We start from the raw sequence: 21,732 nt of genomic DNA, 5'->3' as shown, positions 1-21,732 counted from the left end.
CAGCATTTACTGATAATACTTTGGGCAAAGTGAGTAATTTAAAGATCTTGCATTTTGCTGGTTTTCTGATCCATGCACTGACACTTAGATGTAAAGTCTGCTCTTTATTTTTATTTTATTTTCTAGTACTGTCCTTAAAAAGTATTTTAGAATTGATATCTTTTTTTTTTCTTAGTGGTTACCTTTTTTCCTGCCAAAAGGCTGCTCTTTAAAAGTGAAAGCCCTGCTTCATAAATGTTTTAAATGTCCAAGTCTCTGAGGGTGGTACACTTCAGGGGACAAACACACAGAGGGACCAGAAAGCCCTTCCCAGACCTCCCTCCACCTTGATGCCACCAGACCTCTTATGGTTGGGGGGGGGGTCTCATTATTGGCTTCTTGAAGGTTCTCTTCGCTTCCTGCCGGTGCCAGGTGTGTTTATTTTACCTGCTGGCTCGGGCCCAGGCGGGAATTCTCGCTCGTTCGGCTCCATTCCACAAGCCCAGCAAGGGCGGGCCGTACCACTGTGGCGGCTAAGCGGAGGGGGGAGCCTGGAAAAAAGAAGGTGTTATTGTTTTTCTCTCTTGATGTCTCGGCAGCTTTTACTGCACCCACACCTCAGATCTCATAACCTTCCCAATTATTACCCTTTGTCTATTTGAATCAAAAGAAACCACTTTACTGAGATTCCCTGTTGATTTGCTTGCAAAATAACTTTACAAGCACCCCTAAAACCTCAATGGCTCCATCCTGCCTTTTGAGTGACTGTCGAGTATTTTTTTTTTCCTGTGTGCTGAATTTTCCTCCTGCTGGAGAAAGGAGAAAAAAAAAACACTGGTGAACACTGCGAGAAGGAAGGCACAGCGGAAAAATAAAGGAGGTGGGGGGAAAGTGAAGTAACAGGAGATTAGCGGGAAGATTGGAGGGACAGGTTGGGAAGAGAGCAAGAAGAAATTACGCGAGCGGAGAGCGAGACTTGCCACATACACATATATATATTTTTACAAGTCCCACATTTTGCGCGAAGATTTTTTTTTTTTTTTTTGTATTTCCCATCTGCTGAATAGACGGTGAGTTTATTTATTTATTTAATTGTATATGAATAAATGAGTTGGACTGTAATTTATTTTTATCTCTTTGTGTCCTCCTGGAGAAAGTCGGGGAGTAGCCTGTGTGATTTGTCATTGTTCATTCAACAGTCGTGCAACAACAAAACAAAACGGGGAAAAAGGGAGTAATGTGTTGTTTCATTGTTGGAGCTCGGTGCTAAAAATGCACGGGGATGCAAGGATGTAATCCGCACCATCCAGCAATAATACAGCAAAAACTCATCAACAATACACGCCTAAGCCAAATATCTGCTCGTTTAAGAATAACAGTAGTAATAAACACCAATACGATGTTTTGCAAGTACATGCCAATTTGGTAAGAGCTGCTTAAGAGTGAGCCAGTGACAGGGAGAGTGCGCGTTATTGACACGCACATGTGGCATACCCAGCGGGTCTTTGTTGCCTCCCCACCTCCACCACCACCACCACCACCACCCTTCTCTCTCGGTAATGACTGACCGAGGCATGACTGCTCAATGGCTTAAATCTGCCGTAGACAGAATTAAAGTCATTATTGAAATTTTCCTGCCGCATGAACTTGAATCATATATGACCCCATCGTCTAACCATCCTTTTTTTTTTTTTTTTTGCGCCTTTCATCCAAGAGACACATCAGTGCTCCTCCTTTGTAGTGTTTTCCCAGTTAGGTGTCCCTACAGGGCAGCAGCAGCAGTGGGAGTTTCATGGTTCATACTTTGGTGAAGTAGTAACCCACTGATAAGCGGGACCGAGGAGGGTGTTCTGGGTCTTTGCGCGCCGGAGGGGGGTGTACAATATGTGTCAATGTCAAATGAAGGTGTGTCCCGTGTGTGTGTGTGTGTGTGCGTGTGTGTGCCTTCACCGGCCCTGAAGTAAAACATAAGTAAAAAAAAAAAAAGAAAAGAAAAGAAAAAAAAGAAAGAAAATTATGAAATTCACTGAAAACGGGCGTTTCGCAAAGAGCATGCACTCATGGAATATCTTACAACCCGGAGCGCGAGTGGAAATGTTTTGCTTTAGTGTGTCGTGTCCAAACCAAGGACACACACACTCTCACACACATACGTCCTCTTCTGTCTACACACTGCTCCAGAGACAATTTTTTTTTTCTTTCCCCCTTATTGTGCTGCGAGCTGCACGCACGCGCTGAAGCATGCTCGCGCGCAGATTCTGTGAGTCATACCGCATTTGGAGACTCGCGGCCTCGCTGCTCTTTGAGTGAAGTGCAGCCCCCCTGCTGATAACGCGCACGCGCACACTCAGACGAACGCGCGCGCGCGCACAGGCAGACTCATCTGAAAAAAAAAAAAAAAAAAAGTAGACGTTTGTTCCAGAATTGTTCACGCGCTGAGATGTGGACATGCAAGAGGACGCAGGCGCACACTGGCTCAACACGTATGAAGTGTGTTGAGATATATAGCCAAGAAACACAGCCACACGCAGGAGTGTATTGTTTGGCTTTTAATGGTGGATGTGGTGTTGCCAGCAGGCCATTTGTGTCAGTATATTAAAGAAAAATGAAGAGAAAAATTAATATAACAAAAAAAAAAAACAATAAAAAACCTTTCAGTGGTGAAACAACATAAGAAAACTTGCTTCCTTTCTTTGTTATATATATATATATATATATATATATATATATATATATATATATATATATATATATATATATATATATATATAAAATGTGCTGGTGTGGTGAAAAAAAGGCACTAGCAGATATGTTGAAAGCTGAACATTGTGCATGCCCAGATAACACTCTGCCCTGGGAGCTCCATACTTTGATAGAATTTCATACTGTTTGCATGTCCCATATTACCCAGTGACCTATAGCCAGACCTGGCAAATTTGTGAGAGCTGCAGAAAAATAGCAGCGGAGGATATCTTTGAAATGCTGAATGACAATGATTGCTAAACATTTGTAACATGCAAGAAAATAACACAAAGCTTGTATTACAATCAATATTTCAAGTGTATGAGGCATAAAATATTTCCTGCATTTTTACACCAGTATATATATCAGCCTTGCACTTGCCTTGCATATTTAGGTTTCAAATTTACATTGCAAATCATATACTGCAGGCTCATAAAACAGGCGCTCGTCCAGACCACACAGACACACACACACACACACACATATATATATATATGAGAGAGAGAGAGAGAGAGAGAGAGAGAGAAAGAGAGAGTGAGAGAGAGAGATGAACTGACTGCAGCATTAATAGCCTGACTACCTGGTAATAAATCAACAATTGAACATTGCTAATAAAGTGTGGTTTTCAGTCTGTAGCTTGGTTACTTTAAATGCTTTAAATGTTTCCCTTCATGTGTGAAGTTGAGACATATAGATCCATACTGGTGTGCGTGAGAGCAGGTTGCTGTGTTGGAAGACTTGTTTATTGACTTCAAAGGGTTTCTGGTGCTCTAATCTGTTCTGTGTCGGAAAATTCTAAAACACTGGTTATTTATAGAGGACATGAGAACAAATTGTTCTGCTGTACACCTTTTTATATTTATAGGGGCCACAGCTTTTGAGCTGTGGGAACAGGCTTGTGTAACTGTGACACACCAGTAACACCTATTCTGATTATGGATTAGCATCTAAAATAGATAAATATCTTATGCCATAATTGTTCTCAAATGGTCTGATTAATCAATTATTTATCTAAAAAGATAATCAGTATTTCAGTTGAAATACTGCAAATTTGCTCTTTTTTGGCTTTTTTTTTATCCACTCAGCTTCTCTTAGTCAGACTCAATAAATACATTATTATTTGTTGACATGTAATTAAAGTAATATGCCAGAAGGGTGAAGAAGTTGTGTATTATTATATTGTATCATATTTACATGAAAATATCAGCTTCATGATCAGCTCAGTTTACTAATTATTTTTTTTTTTTATCTGACCCAGTTAAAAGACAGGACAGAGTTACTATGAATGAGCAGGGCTGTTGACTTGTCACAGCAGAGATTTGTTACTTTTTTTTTTGGAGCTGTGTCATACGCATCTGTCAAGGCCAAAAATAAACCCTTCAGTTCGAATGGTTGTCCTTTGGTCTGATGCTACAGCAGTGTTTGTGTTCTGGACAGACAAGTAATCCAAAGAGATAAACTTGTTGACATCATTAAACTGTGGTGGACAGCGACAGTCTGCATAGCACATACTTATACTGCAAATCCCACAGTGAGAACTGAATGAAGCTGTCAAATGAAACATGCGCATGATGACTAAATAGTTGGTTTTTTCAGTATTGCTTTTCTTTCAATAGAAGGAAGTTTGCTACTGTCAGAACTACACATAGTAACCATTGTTTCTGCACCACTGAACTTGTTGTTGCCTATTGACCAGCCTGACGTCATTATAGATTAGTTATACTAGTTATTCTGTGGTGTTTACATGGATTGTCGATAACAGTTTGACTTTTTGCACTTCTGGAAGAGTCGACTTATGCTCACTGTTTTTTAGATGTTTATAATGGATGAAAGGTGTTAGAGAGACCAGCATTTGGGCAAATGCATCTGTGGACAGTTAGTTTTTCGAGTGACTTTTATTTCTGATTTTTATCATGTACTTTGATATTTTAGGAATGTTGTGCAGTGCCTTTTACAGAAAGGCAGGCAGAGATGATGTCCACCCCATTCAAAAAAAAAAGAAAGAACTTGAACTTAATGAACTTGGAAAAACAGGTCTCTATCTTGATTTTTTTTCTGTGGCATTTTTGGCCACAGCGGCTTTTGTCTACAGTGGAGAGTGACAGGAAATGAGGGAAAGATACGGGGGAAGACACGTGGGCAAATTGGCAACGGGCCGGGACGCGAACCCGTGCCGCCTGCACCGCAACGCGGCGTGTATATGTGGTCGCCGGCTTCACCACTAAGCCACCCAGGCGCCCTCTATCTTGATTTTTAAAGAATATTAAATATATTAGCAAAATAACAAAAAAGTCAGAATCAAACTAAAAGGCAAACAGTGTTTGACATGGTTAACTGTCAATATCTAGGGGCAAAGTAAAAATAAATCAATTAATAAGATAAAAAATAGAAATTAAGGGGGTGTATTAACAAAACACATTGTTAAACTTAGTACATTTGGTCAGCCAAATGATTTCTTCTACAAGCTAATCTTTAAATGCTGGTGCACCCTGCCCCTGTTCAACTTACCGGTTCAACTTGCCTGTTTTATTAAATCGGACATGGGAAATGTTCATCAAGGTTTTCTTTGATAATGTGCTAAAGTGGCTCTTGAAAATGTATTCACACTACAGTGAAAACACAGTGAGCATGTGCAAACAACCAGAAAAGGCTGCTTTTCAGCTTGAAAAGCTCACACATTTGTTAGATATAGATATACTTGGATGTAGAAAATGAAGGAAAATATAGCTTCCATTGGCCAACTGCTGGCAGTAATTTATTGGATGAATGCAAACAGGAGATGCTTTATGGGACAGAATCCTTTCTGAGATGTATGGAGAGCAACTGCTTTTGCTTTGGTAGGTTTTAATGGATATCTGTTTTGTGATTTTGCAGGGCAAGCACTGATTGCCTTGCATGCCCCTAGGGCAGTGTTTCTCAAACTGTGGGGCACACGCCCACTGGTGGTCATGACAGGGGTGCAATTATCCTGGGGAAAAGTCCTATGTAACAAATGTTGAACATCAAATTAATTCTCACAGCAGAACAAGGAAATAACATTAGCATACATTAGCAGGTACATTGTTATAGCGACTAGCAAAATTCTCCACCATCACCATCTTTTTGTGTACACAGAGCTGTTGTGCCGCTTCGTTGTGCTACTTGATAACTCCCTGGACCTCGCTTCAAAACCGTGAGGAACTACCACCCCCACCCCCTGCATGGGACATGTTATCTGTGAAGTGAGGCATGATGGAAAAGTTTGAGAACCACTGCCCTAGCGAATGCCACCATATTTTAGTGATTTCCATCCTTGATGATTCACTAAGGTACCACCAGGTGCTAGACTGATGTTAACCAATTAAAACATTTTATCAAACATTTTACTACCCAATACTACTGCTGTGTAAGTTTTTATTATTAATGAACACTGTATCTCAGTGTTAGACATGCTTCCTACACTTGCTAAGTGAAGATATAGATGATAAGAAATAAAATATATTCATAAAGTGTTGTAAAACACAACATTATATATTACATAAATTTGCTTTATAACAAGTAGACTTCCTCAGCTTTCGGTGAAAACTCGGTCAAGCATATTTAGACTGTCGCCTTGCCTGTTTACTCTGCCAATATTAACATTTACTCCTACAGTGTTTGTGAATCTATCAGTGTTAACTGCTGGGAATGAAGATATGCTTGAACTGTCAGAATTGTTGTAGACAGAGGGACAGAGGTTCAAACCATGGTTTATTTCTTACCTTGAATACTGGAGAAAGTGGAATCACATCTGGAAATTTCAGAATTTATTTTCAAACTTGACACCTTCACATAAAACTAAAGTATGTGATTTGATTTTTTAAAAAGTATTGAATAATGTAGTTCATGTTCTGACTTGAATTGAGCATCTCTGAAATCCTCACCAAATACTCTACATGTTCCATCATCTTAAATTGTATGGCCCTAAGGACCCATTCATGTTGCAAAATAACTAGCACTGATAATGCTGAAAGGGAGATGAATGTGTGGATGTGCAGCAAAGTAGGGCAGTAAACAGCTATAATTGGACTCAGAGTATTGCTTTAGAGGTGCATTCATGTCCCAGAATATCAGGAAAGTAAATGCTGTTGTCATCTCGACTGCTCAGAAATAGTCTTTATCCTTATGTTGAGTAGTTGACAACACTAAAATGAGCTCCACTAAAGTACATGCCAGCTGTTGGGTGAATATACTCTTGCTGTAATATGCCTTAGAGTGTAGCTGTGATATCAAGGCTTAATGTTAAGTGCCATTGTAGTAGTGGACTGTGTTCTTGTGTTTGATGATGTTTCAGTGCTGATATGGAGCTGATGTTCACATCTGTGGGTGTAATTGCCTCTTCAGACTATAAGTTTTGTTTACTGCTGGGTTTGTGGGTCAGTCTTCAGCAGAGGTGCCAAAAACTGTTTGGCTGATTGCCAGTTTAATCTCTTTGCCACTGGAAGAGAAACATAAACATATTGTAGATCATTTTTAAATAAGTGAGAAGGAAATTATAAATCTGTACAGATCAGTATCCATAACAGAAATGCAACAAAGGCAGTTCTCACAGGACTTTACAAATCTCTGAAGTTCTACAATGCATTTTGTTTAATTTCATCAAAAGCATTAGAAGTAATGGTACCTGCACAGCTTAAAGAAAATACAAACAAGACTAATGGCTAGCTGGTAAATATAGTGTTGAATCTAGCAGCTAAAACGCCAGATAGTTCATCCATGAGTAGAAGCCAGCAGCGCATTTAAAAGCAGACTGAATATGGGACTGGCACATGGACTGGCTGATAGTTGACAAATGACAATATATTGAGCAGTGTCTGCGCATCTTACATGTTCTGAGTTGATTTAAAAGACAAAATTGGCAAGTTTAGCTAGGATAACATACTTAGTGCTATTAAATTATAAAGGTTCATTTTCTGTGTGCTGGGAGTCTGTGAACGGGTAGCAGGTAGGTTAGTTTACCTAGCATGGGAACTGAGTTAGCTTGTTGGGTAATTTAATTGGACAATTACCAAATGGTATAATCCCCAACCCTTGATAGTGTAAACCTTTGCTTTTAGTTTCAGCCATTTGATAACCTTTGATAACAACTTGAACAGTCTTTCTTGCTTGTTGTGCTACACCGAAGTGGACAGAAATATCATGAATACAGCTCTTAGGTGCCGTTTACACGCCGAAAACAGCGTCTTTTTGATGCGTTTCGGCCTTGCGTTTACACGACAACGGTGTCGTTTTGATGCGTTTCGCCCTTCTGTTTACACGACAACAGAGTGAAAACGATGTGTTTCAGAAACGGGGTCCAGAGTGGAGCGTTTCAGAAACGCACCGGCTTGCCGGTAAACACTTGAAACCGGGGTAATTTGAAAACGCTCGACTCGCACATGCGCACTATGGTTGCGACGGCCACAGTTTTTCGCGCACGCGCAAATTGATAAACAGTACTCGCGGATTCACGAGTGCTTCTTGTGCTTTTCTTGTGTTTTTACCGTTTTGTAATTCAGCGTTGTGTGCAGCAGCGATCCAACCTCATCGTCAGTCCACACAAAACCTCTCACATTGGCCGTTTTGTACGTAATGAACAATTTGACGCACTACCTACTGTGTCACTCCACGCATGCGCGTCTTGCATAAACAAACTTTGCAAAGAGAAAACCAACGCCAACTTGTGGCCTGGCATGGGAACTACATTGTTTTCATTGTTTCCATCGTTTCACATGTCATCGTGTAAATGCGGATCGTTTCTGAAACGCCATCGTGTAAACGAAAGGCTGAAACGCATCAAAACAACACCATTTCCAGTGAAAACGGCTTCGTATAAACGGCACCTTAGTGGAACTACTGAACATTGAGCTAGTATTAGGCTGCTAGGGGGCTTCCCATGGTGCATGAGTGTTTCTTCTTTACTTACCTCTTTCACTCTATGTTTATACACCATTCTGCATTTAATCACTTGTTATTATTAGTTATCATTAAAATTGTCCTGTCTCCCTCACCTCGCTCCAACCAGTCGCGTCAGGTAACTGAACCTCATACAAGCAGTATGTTATCCCCAGCTGTTTGCCCATGTGGATGCTGCAATGTGTCCTTCATCGGATTGCTTCACTCTGCCGGAGATTTATTCCTATTAAAGGGGAGTTTTTGTTCCTGCTGTCGCCATGTTCTTGCTCACAGGGGGTCATGTTGATTGTTGGGGTTTTCTCTGTATTATTGTGAATCTTTACCTTACAATATAATCTTGAGGTGACTGTTGTGATTTAGCGCTATATACATAAAATTGAATCAAATTAAACTGAACTGAATTATTGTGCTTAATAGGCAAGACATCGCGATTTCAGCTACATATAATTCCACATATAAATCTACATATAATTACCAAATGGATCTTATTATTTAATAACAACACCAACTGTGAGATGATGCTACACATTTTATATAAATTGCAATTTGTAATAACAAACCTGAGATACATTTAAAAGGAATTGATGTGTTACAATAAGAAAAACCCTTCCAGCCCTTTATTTACACATTCCAGTTGTATCCTGTATGGCCCAGCTGAGCGCGGCTTCTGTAAGTAACATTGTCTAATGTTGAACTTCTGCCTGTTGGCACCAGCAGAAACACTGATTCTTCTCTGTTGACATTCATCTCAGTGTGTTCAAACCTGGCCAGCATTACATGAAAGACTGTCAAAAATGCAAAACAAATATTGAAATTTTGGCTCACAGGCTGCTAAAAAAATATATTTTTTTGAATGGTAACCAAAGCACACCGGGCACAGCTGAAATGATTTTCTTACTCAGACCTGCATTTGTGGCTGCACAGTGTTTTTTTGTTTGTTTGTTTTTTAATTTGTTTATAGCTCTCAGTGAAGCAAGAAAGCAAAAGCAGGACATTTCATAGTTTCTTGGATGGCACAATGGCAACTAAAAGCAGAGATCTGTGATTTAATCTGTTTCTAATATGTTTTTACAGCTCAGAGAAAGCTGAAATTATTATCTACCACTCTATTTCTGATTCACTCCTACAAACTGAGATTCCTTGGCTATTTAAATTTTAAAATCACATGGGACTATTAAAGTAGTTCTGTTTTTAGCATTGCCTGTGCAACTGCAGATAGGCGGTTACTGCGATATGACACCTGCTATATCTGTTGCGCAGTAGTGTACGCTAGTATGGGTATTAGTAATATGAGCTCAGTTGTATTTTTACTGCGTGTAAGATGAAGAAGAGCACACTTATGGCTGAAGCAACATGGAGCAACGTGTAACTCGTAGGAGTTTAAGATCAGGCAAGTGGGAATAAATCCCGGCTATTTGGTTGACAATTTTACGTGTTTCTTATCTGAATTGTTATTGGCCGATGTTGGTGCCTAGGGCATGTGAGAATGTGTAAAAAATATGGATTTGTATTTTTTATATCCTGTGTAGGTGTACACGAGCGTAACAGTCTCGGCATTTGGGTCAGCGTGTATGGATTTTATATGTGTAGGTGGATGAGATTACAGCAGCCTTCATATAGAAGCATCTAGGCCAGTGTGTCCATACGTACGTGCATCTGTGCGTGTGTGCGCGTGTTTATTTGTAGCGGGACAGCTCGGTCCTTTTGCCTGTTGGTTAGAGTCCTGATACAGATAGGCCAGGCAGCACAATGCCCTGTCTGTTCCCACAAGTCCAAACAGGCCTTCACAACACCCTATTTATAGACCAACGCTCTGCTCAAGCTCATTCATATTTCTTCAGTTGGATGCATGCTCAGATGTATCTTTTTTTTGTTTCTTTTTCCCTGAGCTGAACTCTGTGGAGCAAATTTTAAGCCTCGACCTAAATGTGTCAAAAAGTGCATCCAGTCTGGTGCTGTCAGAGGTGTGTTACATAATGTGGGATGTTTGTCAATAGCTCCTCGAGCAGAGGAAGAGCCTAGCTGGGCAGAAAATGAACGGCAAAAACATGCTAGCAGGGCTAACGCTGTACCCCGCTGGTATGTATAATTTCCATATGAGGCTAGGAGCACCAGAAACGAGTATTTTATTTAGGCATTATTAGTAAAAATGCTGCCTTTTAATCATGTAGCACGGCAGCAGAGGAGTAGGAGTCCTGATTCCTACTTTTAGGAATCAGCACTTCCAGTGTAAGAGCTCAAACAGCCATTAGCAACTGTTTACAGAATATGGTAATCAATTACAATTGACACCTGCTGTAATAATAGGTTCAAATCAGGCAATCCTCATCATGTCATTTGTTTTCTCCTCTATACGCTCCGTGCAAGCAGACACAGTGACAGGGATGACAAGCCGTTTGTCGTGCATTTAGGTTTTCACTCTGTACATCCAATCTATTATTCATTTAGTCATATTTAATTTAGCTTCATATCGGCCACAAACACGGTAATGCCCTCATTAAATGTTCATATCTGAGATCATAACACTGACTGACATCATTTCATAATCTTTCTGCAGCTATTGCTGTTGGAGTTGCTGGTGAAAGGTTTTTTTTTAATAATTATTTTTATTTTATTTTTTTAAATCCACAGCATCATAGACAAAGGAAAAGTAAACAAAGAGGAAGTAGGATGTGCCATTAATTAATAATCTTTGTCTGATTCATTTAATCAGTGTGACTTTTGTAGAAGACACATTTTTGGGTATTATTTTGTTAAATGCCATTGAAAAAAACCCCCCCAAAAAAACAGAAGGTGCAAAGCCATATTATCAAAAGCATGTAGACATACTCACAAAATTATTGGGCCACATCTCTTAATCTTTGAATTCAGGTGTTTTCAGTCATGGCATATAAAATGAAGCACCTAGCCATGCAGTCTGCCTTTACAACCATTTGTGACAGAACGGATGGTTCTAATTCGAGTGTGGTGCTGTGATACGATGCCACCTTTACAACAAGTCAGTTTGTGAAACTTCTTGCCTCTTAGATATTCCACAATCAAGTATAAGTGGTATTATTGCAAAGTTGAAGCTTTTAGGAACAACAGCAACTCAGTCACTAAGTGTCAGACCTCATACAGTTACACAGTGGGGTTGCCAAGTGCTGAGGTGCATAGTGGGTAAAGGTCACCAGTGCTCTGCTGACTCAGTAACTGCAGAGTTTCAAACCTCCTCTGATATTAACATCAGCACAAAAAATAGTCACCGGGGGTTTCGTGGCTCTCGGTGTAATGTGTAGGTGGCTCAGTACTTTTGTCCACATAGCATACTTCTGTTTTTGTCCTCTTGATTTTAATTATAGATAATTTAGTCTGTTAAATAGTTTTTTAGTCATTATTGAGCTTTGAGTCCATTTAATATCTGCAGTCAGGTTCCAAAAGCTTGTGGAGAGCCTTTCAATGAAATGATGTTGAATTGTTTTGGGCAAAGCTGGATGAAATAAGCCACTTTTTATGTGTACTTTCCTTTTTTTTTTTTTAATTATATGGCAGAGGCAGGTGATCTGGCATTCTTATATTGTAGGGAGATTATCTTCTTTTCAAATGAGTAACACAGATAGCGTCATTAAAACAAGTCTTTTACTTTGAAAGCTTAGTTACTGTTCACCAGCTTCCATTTCATGTTTTCATACCTGCAGGCTAGCCCTGCCACTGTTGTGGTGGTCCTTTATGTCATTCAGATTTCTGTGGATAGATTCCATTGTCTTAGACTGCAGTTGGTGACGGTAGTCCTTGTTCTGCCCTGCAGGCGTTGTGGGTGTAGCAGCACATAAAACAGTCCTCCACTTGGTACAGGTTGTAGCTGGAGTGGCCCACCAGCTTGCCAGAGATCTCTTAGAGAGGATTAACCCAGGTGATAAGAGACTCACTGGAGAAGTAGCTGAGTGATTCCAAGGACATAAGACAGGCTGGCTCAGAGTTTGCTTGTTAGCAGATTTTAAATGAAGAAAAATAAATACAACACCTCATATTAAACTTTTCTTCTAAACTTAAACTAAGAAAATGTGTGACTGGTTGCAGCGTGATTTGTAAACAGAAGACATCATTTAAGATTGATATCAGAACAAACCGTGATGCAGAGATATGTGTCGCACATTTATCTTGCAATATGGACTTTGTATTGAGGCAACTATGTTCTAAATTTTGTGGGGAGAACTGCTATTGGATCGTTATTCTACCAAAAAGAAAAAAGGATTGTGATATGTTCTTTTGTTTTTCACACTTAAAAAATAGAATAAAGAATGAATCAAGGGTTTTAAAAACGTGTGGCGTAAGTATCTTTCAGTGAGCCTTTGAGCAAGGCACTGGATCACTGCTTGAATAGACCTCAGTGGCCAGAAGTAATACTTTTGGGGGGCTGAGTTGAAGAAAAGCTCCTCTGAGTATATCTGCTCCAGAAATCTGCTAAGCACTATGAGGCTATTTATCTCTATCAGCTCTTAGCCAATTGCTCCAACATATCAATTTACCCTAGCTTGAAGGTCAATTATAGTGTGTGTGTGTGCCTGATTGCATGGGTCTCTGTGTATCATGGGCTTGTCTGCTTCCTGGATCAAAACAATTGATTCTGCCCAGTTTTTTTTTTGTTTTTTTTTTAATGCTGCTGAATTATGCTCTCACAGACCTGACCTGAACAAGATGAAATGTTGTCTATTGTACAGTTACATCATTAGTCAAGTTAATTACTGGTTTGCTTCATTTTTCACTTTCATACCTTCTCACAACTATTGAACGAGCAAACTGAAAGCCTTTCAGTGGATTTCCAATGCACGCTGAGAGGTGAACAAAAAGAGAGCTTCACAGAAGAGAAAGAAAAGAGCTGAAATAGCAGTGCTGGTGATCTGCCATTTAAGGGTAGCATGCCTTAACGAATGACAAATTTTGAGGGAATCAAGAGTTTTCCATGGTTGGAAACTAGAGATGCACTGATTGACCGGCCAGGGACTGGAAACAGATGATTTCCAGCCCGGACTGCCTACCATGTGACTGATTAAAAGCCAGTCCATTTCATGCATGCACAACACACGCACAATGGCGCAGGTAAATAGTTGCAGATACACTCACAGCCACAGACTATGTTGTTAACCTTGGAAGTGAGTGAAGACACAAAGTCCACTAGAGTAAACCACAGGAGGAAACTGCAAAAAACTTTTTAAACAAACCTAATGAGACTCTTAAATATGGACATTTTAAAGAAGCTAACAAAGGAAAAGTGGCTAAAGCTAAAGCCTAATACAAGCCAGTGTGAGCCTCGGTATGAGCAAAGGATTAATGCAGTTATGAGACGAGTGAAAAAGAGTTAAAAAGTTATCAACTTATTGGAAAAAGATACAATCACCTGACATTTGTTTTCTTATGTAAATATGTTGCACCTGCTTTGTTTGGTAAAGTAAAATATTTTAGGTAAAGGTGGGTGTATAACTACTCATTTTCATTTAATTGTTTGTACCTCTTTCCAGTAGAAGAGCACTTTATGAAAATTAGATTTTAGGGCAGCACTGTGGCATGGTGTTGCCTCACAGCAAGAATGTCTGGGTTCAAATCCACCATCTGCGCCGTGGCCATTCTGTGTGGCGTTTGCATGTTCTCCCCGTGTGTGTGTGTGTGTGTGTGTGTGTGTGTGTGTGGGGGTTCTCTCTGGGTAGTCCGGCTTCCTCCCAAAGTCCAAAGACATGCAGTTAGTGGAGGCTGTAGGTGTGAATGTGAGTGTGAATGGTTGTCTGTCTCTCTGTTTTGGCCCTGTGGCAGACTGGCCACCTGTCCAGGGTGAACCCTGCCTCTCACCCTATGACAGCTGGGATGGGCCCCACCCCCCCCCCCCCCCCCCCCCCCTCCCCCCCCCCCCCCATGAGTCTGAAATGGATAAGTAGAAGAAAAAATGGATGGATGGATACTTTTCATTGAATACATTTTTATTTTAGTTTGTATATGCTGTCAGTTATAGTTCTTAGAAAAAAAAAAGCGAAACCTGCAAAAATCTGTATTGTCAGGCCACACAGAGAAAAACTGGAAATTGGAGTCAGCCAAGAAAATTGAAATCTACACATCTCAGTTGGTAACCTAAGTTCTTAACAGTCAGGTTGCAGCTGCAAGATGAACAGTTTTCAGGTGCTCTACAAAACCTGCTTTTGGTCATTTTTCATTATCACAGTTTCCTTTGGCCTGTCTTAAACTTGGAGCTGGTGCCATCATTGCAAATACTGAACTTAATCCAGACAATCCAGACACAAACACAGCAAAAAACAAATCATCGGATTACTGATTTTGACATCAATTACCATGGCAATGGTCGGTCCTTTGAGGGGAAGAAGCCCTTTTACGGTCACAGAGAAACTTGAGTGAAAAGTAAGCACATGATTTATTAGTTTCCTGTGTGGCTGCTGAAAGTGAAGTAACGCAAAGAGCAACAGTCAGTGCATGAATTACCCATGTTAAAACTGTCAGAGCTCATAGATAAATACATGATGTATGTTTTACTTGACTTCTTTTGCATCTTCAGAGAGAGCGAGAGAGAGAGCATTCAAAGAATCACAAATTGACTTTGTAAAACCTTTTTTGGGGGCAGAGTCAGTAAACCTTTAATCAGATCTGTATATTCCGTTTTTCATATATGGTGACCAGTCAAATTAAACCTAACTTATGTCAATATTCAAAATAAACACCCCAGTGCAGTGAAAATTCAGTTTTGACCATTGTAATGGGGAATAGTATCATGCGCATTAGGAGGCTCAGATCATTGCTGCAGTGACTGCATTGCAGTAATTTGGTTCCAAAACATTTTATTCAGAATGAATTTGATAAAAAAAAAATACAACAAAGTGATTATTTTTTGCTTTTCTTTTAATCCACTCAATAATTATAATGTCAGAATATCATAATAAAACATACAACTTTAACAATGATCTCTCTGAGGATGCGATGGATCATCTGCTCTTGTGGTGAATAACCTTTTGTCACAGTGTTTAATCACAGACACAGAGAGACTCGATGTCTGAGTGGAGGTGAGATCATGATGGAGCGAATAATAGGTGCCCCCAACAATGAAAAGAAGAACTGAGCTGAGCTGCTGAGTGATGGACGAGACAGAATTTGAGGAGACAGGGGGCCAAAGTGATCTGCTGAGAGACAGAGAGAGAAAACAGGCTTTTCTCATGGGATGAGAGCGAGGAAAGGTTTGGTTCAGCGAGGAGATGAGGGGAGCTTTGGCTCCTCTCTGAGTCTCCATGGTGGCTGCTGTTGTGCTTCCTTTCTCTGCAAACATTCGTAGCTCCTTTTTTTTTCCTGCAGGAGAGTGGGCCTGCTTTAAAATGAATAGAAGTCACAGAAGTGCGGTTTACAAGCTAGTTCTCCCTCACTGATGAAGTGGAGGGTTGATTGAATTTTCCCACTAACAGTTACACACATTACAACTTGTAGAAACAAGCATTAACTTTCTTTGAAGCCTCTAGCAGTCACAGAGAGCATTACCATGAAACCTTACAGTCACTTCTGCCATGCATAATAAGAAGATGATCTGATGGAGCCTCATCCATTTTTTTCCATGTAGAAACTAGGTTAATGCAGCTTTAAAAGTAATGGAATAAGAAATGGTGCCCCTTCTTGCAGATATCTTTGCTTTTTTGCAATTAAATGCATGTTTCACAGTGACTACAAACCTCAGGAAGGTCACGCTATCCGGCCAAAAAAATAAAGTCCTTAAAACAGACATCACCTCCCATCACTTCCACACATGAGGTGTTGTAGGTGACCTGGCTACCTGCCGAGGCAGAAGTCTCAATCTTCTCATGTCATTCTAAATCAGGAACTGAGCGCATTTCTGTTTGCATCTCTGCCTCATTTCAAAAACCTTAAATAGACTGAAATCACAACAGCAGTCGCCTCAAGACGCTCAGGTGTGAAAGCAAACCTTCCCAGTTATGTCAGCCTTAGCGTCTTTGCTGTAATATTGTAGAGCTGTCAGATTTTGGGCATTAACATGGGTATTCATGCTCAAAGCAAGAAAAGAAAGATTTCATTGTGGCTCTTAAAATGTCAAATTTTTTTTTTTTCTAGGGCATGAATTCTGTTTAAAACTGGTCCCTCTGTGTGTTTCCCTTTTATATATGACTCTGCAGAATTATTATAAAAGAGAGGAAAGGGGAACCGTGACCACAGCAGACCTGAGGCTGAGCTGTGTGTCACTTAGCATACATGAAACTGGCAAAGTGGTACCCAGGTGCGACAGCAGTGAAGTACTGCAGACTAACATGATTTGTTTCAGGAAAGAAAACAGATTCGGTCCTGAGAGTGTTTATGTCCTCGGCACCTGCGTCTCTCCGCTGTAGATGTGTTAGCAGGGTCAGAAATGTGTGGGATTGCATTTTTTGTGACTTTCACTCTTGTCAAGTGAAAACTGTAATTCTCCAATGGCTTTAGTTTGAAAATACAAAACAAAAGACAGTTGGGGGGGGGGGGGGGGGGGGGGGTGCAACTGTGTAAATGCGATAACTCAGGAATGATGTCACCTAGGATGCACAAATTTCTACCATAGATGGAGCGACTAAAAATCTCGGACAAGTTAGTTCTCACCATAATAATAACAGCAAGTGACAGCATTCTCAGTGGTTTCAATTTATTATGATTTTTAGCATTTCTTATTCCTGGTTCTTATTTGGCCATTTGCTTTTGAATTGATATGGTGAATAAAGTCACTAAGGCCCATTAAAATCTACAGAGATCTTGCCCTCCCGGGGATTTATGCCACCCAATGATTCTACTGCCGGGAGGCTGAGGGGTAGCACTGGCAGCCAACAGTATTTATTTATTTTTTGTCAGTTTAAGGAAGAGTCACGGAATTGGACGGGTGGATGTGGTCTGTTTTACCACACCCAGCTGCACAAGGTCTATATAAAAAACGGGTAATGCAGTAATAGCCTGGGCTCAGTCTCACTTTAAAGCTGCTGTTGTAAATGTTTTATATCAACAAGTGGATCACATGACTAAATGTTAAATCACAGTATTATATATAAAAGATGGATATAGCCTCTGGGCCTGAACAGTGAAATCAAGGGGAGGTGTCCTTCTCTCTAGGACACCTTTAGCTGCAAAAAAAAAGAGTCTGGCTGTTTATGGAACAAACCACACTCCCATAACTTCAGGGAACCGGCTGAGTTTATTCAGTTTAGTGTGGAGGCCATTTGAGTACACCGAACTCACTGCCGTTCAAGAATCCAGTGTGAGACCTTAGTGACCTGGCATATTATCCTGCTGGAAGCAGCCATCATAAGACAGGTACACTGTGGTCTTAAAGGGATGTATATAGTCAGCAACAGGGGTGGGTGATATTGCCTTAAATAGCCTTGCATCTTGCAGGCAGCAACATTTATAAATGCAAGTAAATGAAGGGCATTTTCCATCCTTGTTTTGCAATGAGCTACTGCCACTGATGACACACTTCCTAATTTTAAGTTTGAAAATGAGGTGCCAGCAATAGCATTATAGTGCGATAGCAGTGACACAGTATAGTACAAAGGTTTAAAATAACTAAAGTAACTCTCCCTTGTGACTCATCATGGGCTGCACGTTATTGTCACATTATAAAACAGATTTGTTTTTTTCTTTTTACCTGGGATCTGATATTTATAAACTCCTGCTTTTCCACCATGTAACTGTATCAGTCATTTATGTCCACTGTTTGCTCTTCCTGTCACATGCTAAGGTTAGGAAAACAACAGTAAAACAAACTCTCCATAACTGAATTATAATTTTCTTTGAGTTATTTATTTGACTGGTAGATGATTTAAGCCACTTAAAAATTATATCAAAACCCTGCATGGCTACATGAAAAACCTTTTCCTGGGCCATACTACCCCAAACAGCTGTCTTTTAAAATATTATGAGCTATGAAGAGACAAGTATTAATCCCTCAACCTGGACCTCAAACGTCCTGCCACTCATCACCCTCTCATGTTTTCATCTCCTCTATGGCAGCATCTTCACATGTTGAAACAGCCGTACATGTCCCCCCGGATACCGCAGGTTTAACCTTTCAGCATTTCAGCCTTCAGCCTACATTCCCAATATAGGTCACCTTAATGCTCAGTGCCCTACTTTCAGTGTTTATGTGTCTGGGTGTGTGCATGTGTGTGTGTGTGTGTGTGTGTGTGTGTGGGTGCCCCTTTTTGTTCAAAACTACAAACACTGGTGGCATCAGAGTGAGACCAAATGAATGAAAGGAGCCTGCCAGTGGAAACGTTTGCCTGTTTTTTTTTTTGTTTTTTTTTCCTTTCTTGCTGTTGGATGGTGAAAGAGAACAAGGGGGAGACAGAAAGAGGATGGCAGAAATGAGACAAAGACCTGCACTGACACAGAATGAGGAGCGATGACTGGCAGAAATCAAGAGAGAGGCAAATGAAAAGTCAGCAGTGTGACCAAAGATGGATGGAGAGTGATGGGGACGAGTACAGAGCTGTGAGAAAGAGAGTTTAAATTAAAAACAGGAAAGAGGGCGGATGGAGCGAGAGAAAGTTTTCCTGTTTGTCAGCAACTTGTTCTGTCAGCTGGTTGATGAAAGAAAAAAATTAAAAATCTGTAATTCGATGTTGAAGCCCTTTTATCTCGCTTTTTTATGGCTGTTTTTAACTCTATAAGATTCTCTTTTTTGTTTATTGTATAAGAAAAATCCACCAATCTCTTTACTCCGATGGTGGAAGTAAAAGCATCTGTGTTTCTAACTTTGCTGGCAACTGAGTCTGTTGGCAAAAACCACAAATTAAAGCGGCTTTTTTATCCTCCCGCCTGATATAAAGCAGGAGGATTTTGTCATCGTACCGTCCGTCCAGGTGTCTGTGACATTTTCCTTTTCCGGTCTATAGACTCCGAGACCTCAAGGAGTTGAGCCAAGAAATTACTCTTCAAAATGTGCCACATTATATTCATATTCCTGGAGGTTTTGTACCCTTAATACACTTTCCAATGTATACCAGATGAATACAGCCAGAGTAAACAACATGGAGGATTTCAGGCTGCTAATGCTATCATAAGATATGCTAATGACCTGCAGCCTCTCTCTCATGCCTGATTCGCTTAGCCTAATCATGTGATCACATTGTGCTGTACTGGCTATCCCTACTTGACCATTAATGACTGAAATGGCAGAAGTGGGGCTTTCCCATATCTAGCAGCTGACCTAGGTCACTGAACAGCTGTCAGTAGCTAGATAGTGGAATAGCAGATTTCTAGGTAACGAGCCGCTCTATTTATACATCATTTATATTTATACATCAGCTCTAGGCTGCAGCCTTTTTGATTAACCTGTGATGCCAACTTACAGGACTGTGACTCATCATTAAGCAATATTAAAGCCATACCTACTGCTCAGCAATATTACTCAAACATAAACAGCATGATTTCATTTATGTTTTGTTGCATGGTTGCCCTATGGTTATAGTGATACATTAATGTAAAACAGTAATACATTGATATGTCAGCAGACTATGTAGTATAGGTGTATTGTGTAGTAATATACCTGAACACACGAGTATAAAATAATGTGAATACATTTTAAGTATGCATTATGTCTGCCTTATTGTTATAGATTATATGAATAGAAAAATATTATATAGTATACACTGTTTGCAAGAGTGCAGTACATATTTTATCTAGTTTGTTTACCATGGACATTTTTTGTCTGTTGTGTGATGTGGTTACTGAAAAAGCATTTGTAGAAATGTTAAAAATATTAACAGAATATCAGTCTCTGACAATCTGCTTTAAATTGTTTTGAATTAATGAATATCGTTATATTGAAAACATATTTTTGGTGGAACATGCGTTATATTTTTAGTAACCCAAGGGCAAAAAGCATTTTGCAGAAGGTAATAAGATGTTTGCTGAAGGGTTTCCTGTTATGGAATGGGGCTGTAATATTATCCAGATTTCTAAATTTATTTTATTTTATTTATTTATTCTATCCCCATCTGTGATGGGTCCGCACCACCTGTTTATAGAAATGCTGCTGGCTGACCTTGTCCCTATGATTTTTTTTTTTTTTTTTTTTTTTTTTCATTTTTGGCCACAGCGGCTTTTTGTGACAGTGGAGAGAGACAGGAAGTGGGGGAAAGATACAGGGGAAGACACGCGGGCAAATCGGCACTGGGCCGGGACGCGAACCCGCGCCGCCCGCACCGCAACGCGGCGTGTGTATGTGGTCGCCGGCTTCACCACTAAACCACCCAGGCGCCCTCCTTATGATATTTTAAGAGTTTCTTTAAGTCGAGACATTGAGAGACCTGAGTTGAGATGTTATATTGTATAATCCGAAAGCAAAACTGAAAAGCAACAAGAAAAGTCTCAACCTGATCTTGGACAATAGACAACAGCTGCAATGCAGTTCTCTGCAGACTGTCTCTGCTGACACATTATAGTCCGCTCAGTTAAATATGAAAACCAGCAGGGAAGGAAAATTATGCTGACAGAGAACAGATCAGTGGAGTAATAAAGTCTTAAAATATTTTACTGTAAACTTGTAAATTAATGTCAGGAAGTTTTTTGGCTCACAAACACAAGGCTTGGAAGGTTTTATGTATCACTGAGGTGATGTATATTACAAAACTTGTATCTAAAGTTTTTTTTGGCATGTCTGTTTAGTGTCTATAAGTGTGCACACATGCTAGTAGCACCTGCAGCTTCACCAGAGTAGGAGTAGGATACAGTGTCATAGTGCTTAACAATCTAAGCATCAGGTGCATAGAGCTAAGAGGAGGCTTGAGGTACTCTGGTTTGAAATGCTTTGCATGATTATATTGTTTTTGTGCTGGCAATTAATTTGCAAAAGTTGAGTATTTGGCAAAAGATGAGGCTGTAGATATTAGAGCTGGTACATGCCAAACATTTGGTCTAATTATGTTTGTTCTAGAAAACAAACTTTTGCCATGCCATGATATTTATCACAATCATCACTGTGGAAGTCAGTTATTGTTATTCTTTTAGCCCAGATTCCAGTTCCTTTAAAGTGGATATCTGCCAATACCAAATTTCACTCTTAATATTAACTTTCCGCTAAAGATGACACCTAATTTT

At 40.0% G+C, this 21,732-nt stretch overlaps 1 protein-coding gene across 1 annotated transcript in view; it reads left to right on the top strand.

Annotated features, from left to right (window-relative positions):
• The first annotated feature begins 773 nt into the window (after window positions 1-773).
• Window positions 774-21,732, top strand: part of ndrg2 (NDRG family member 2) — a 48,885-nt gene continuing 27,926 nt past the window's right edge. Inside the window, exon 1 of the mRNA XM_030753100.1 lies at window positions 774-1,049. The gene's annotated coding sequence lies outside the window, so the exon portion shown is untranslated. The remainder of the gene's footprint in view (window positions 1,050-21,732) is intronic.

The sequence above is a fragment of the Archocentrus centrarchus genome, chromosome 18 (assembly GCF_007364275.1).
Source record: "Archocentrus centrarchus isolate MPI-CPG fArcCen1 chromosome 18, fArcCen1, whole genome shotgun sequence".
Classification (NCBI taxonomy): Eukaryota; Metazoa; Chordata; class Actinopteri; order Cichliformes; family Cichlidae; genus Archocentrus; species Archocentrus centrarchus.
The sequence above is the reverse complement of the archived record's forward strand: the minus strand, read 5'-3'. Positions and strand labels throughout refer to the sequence as shown.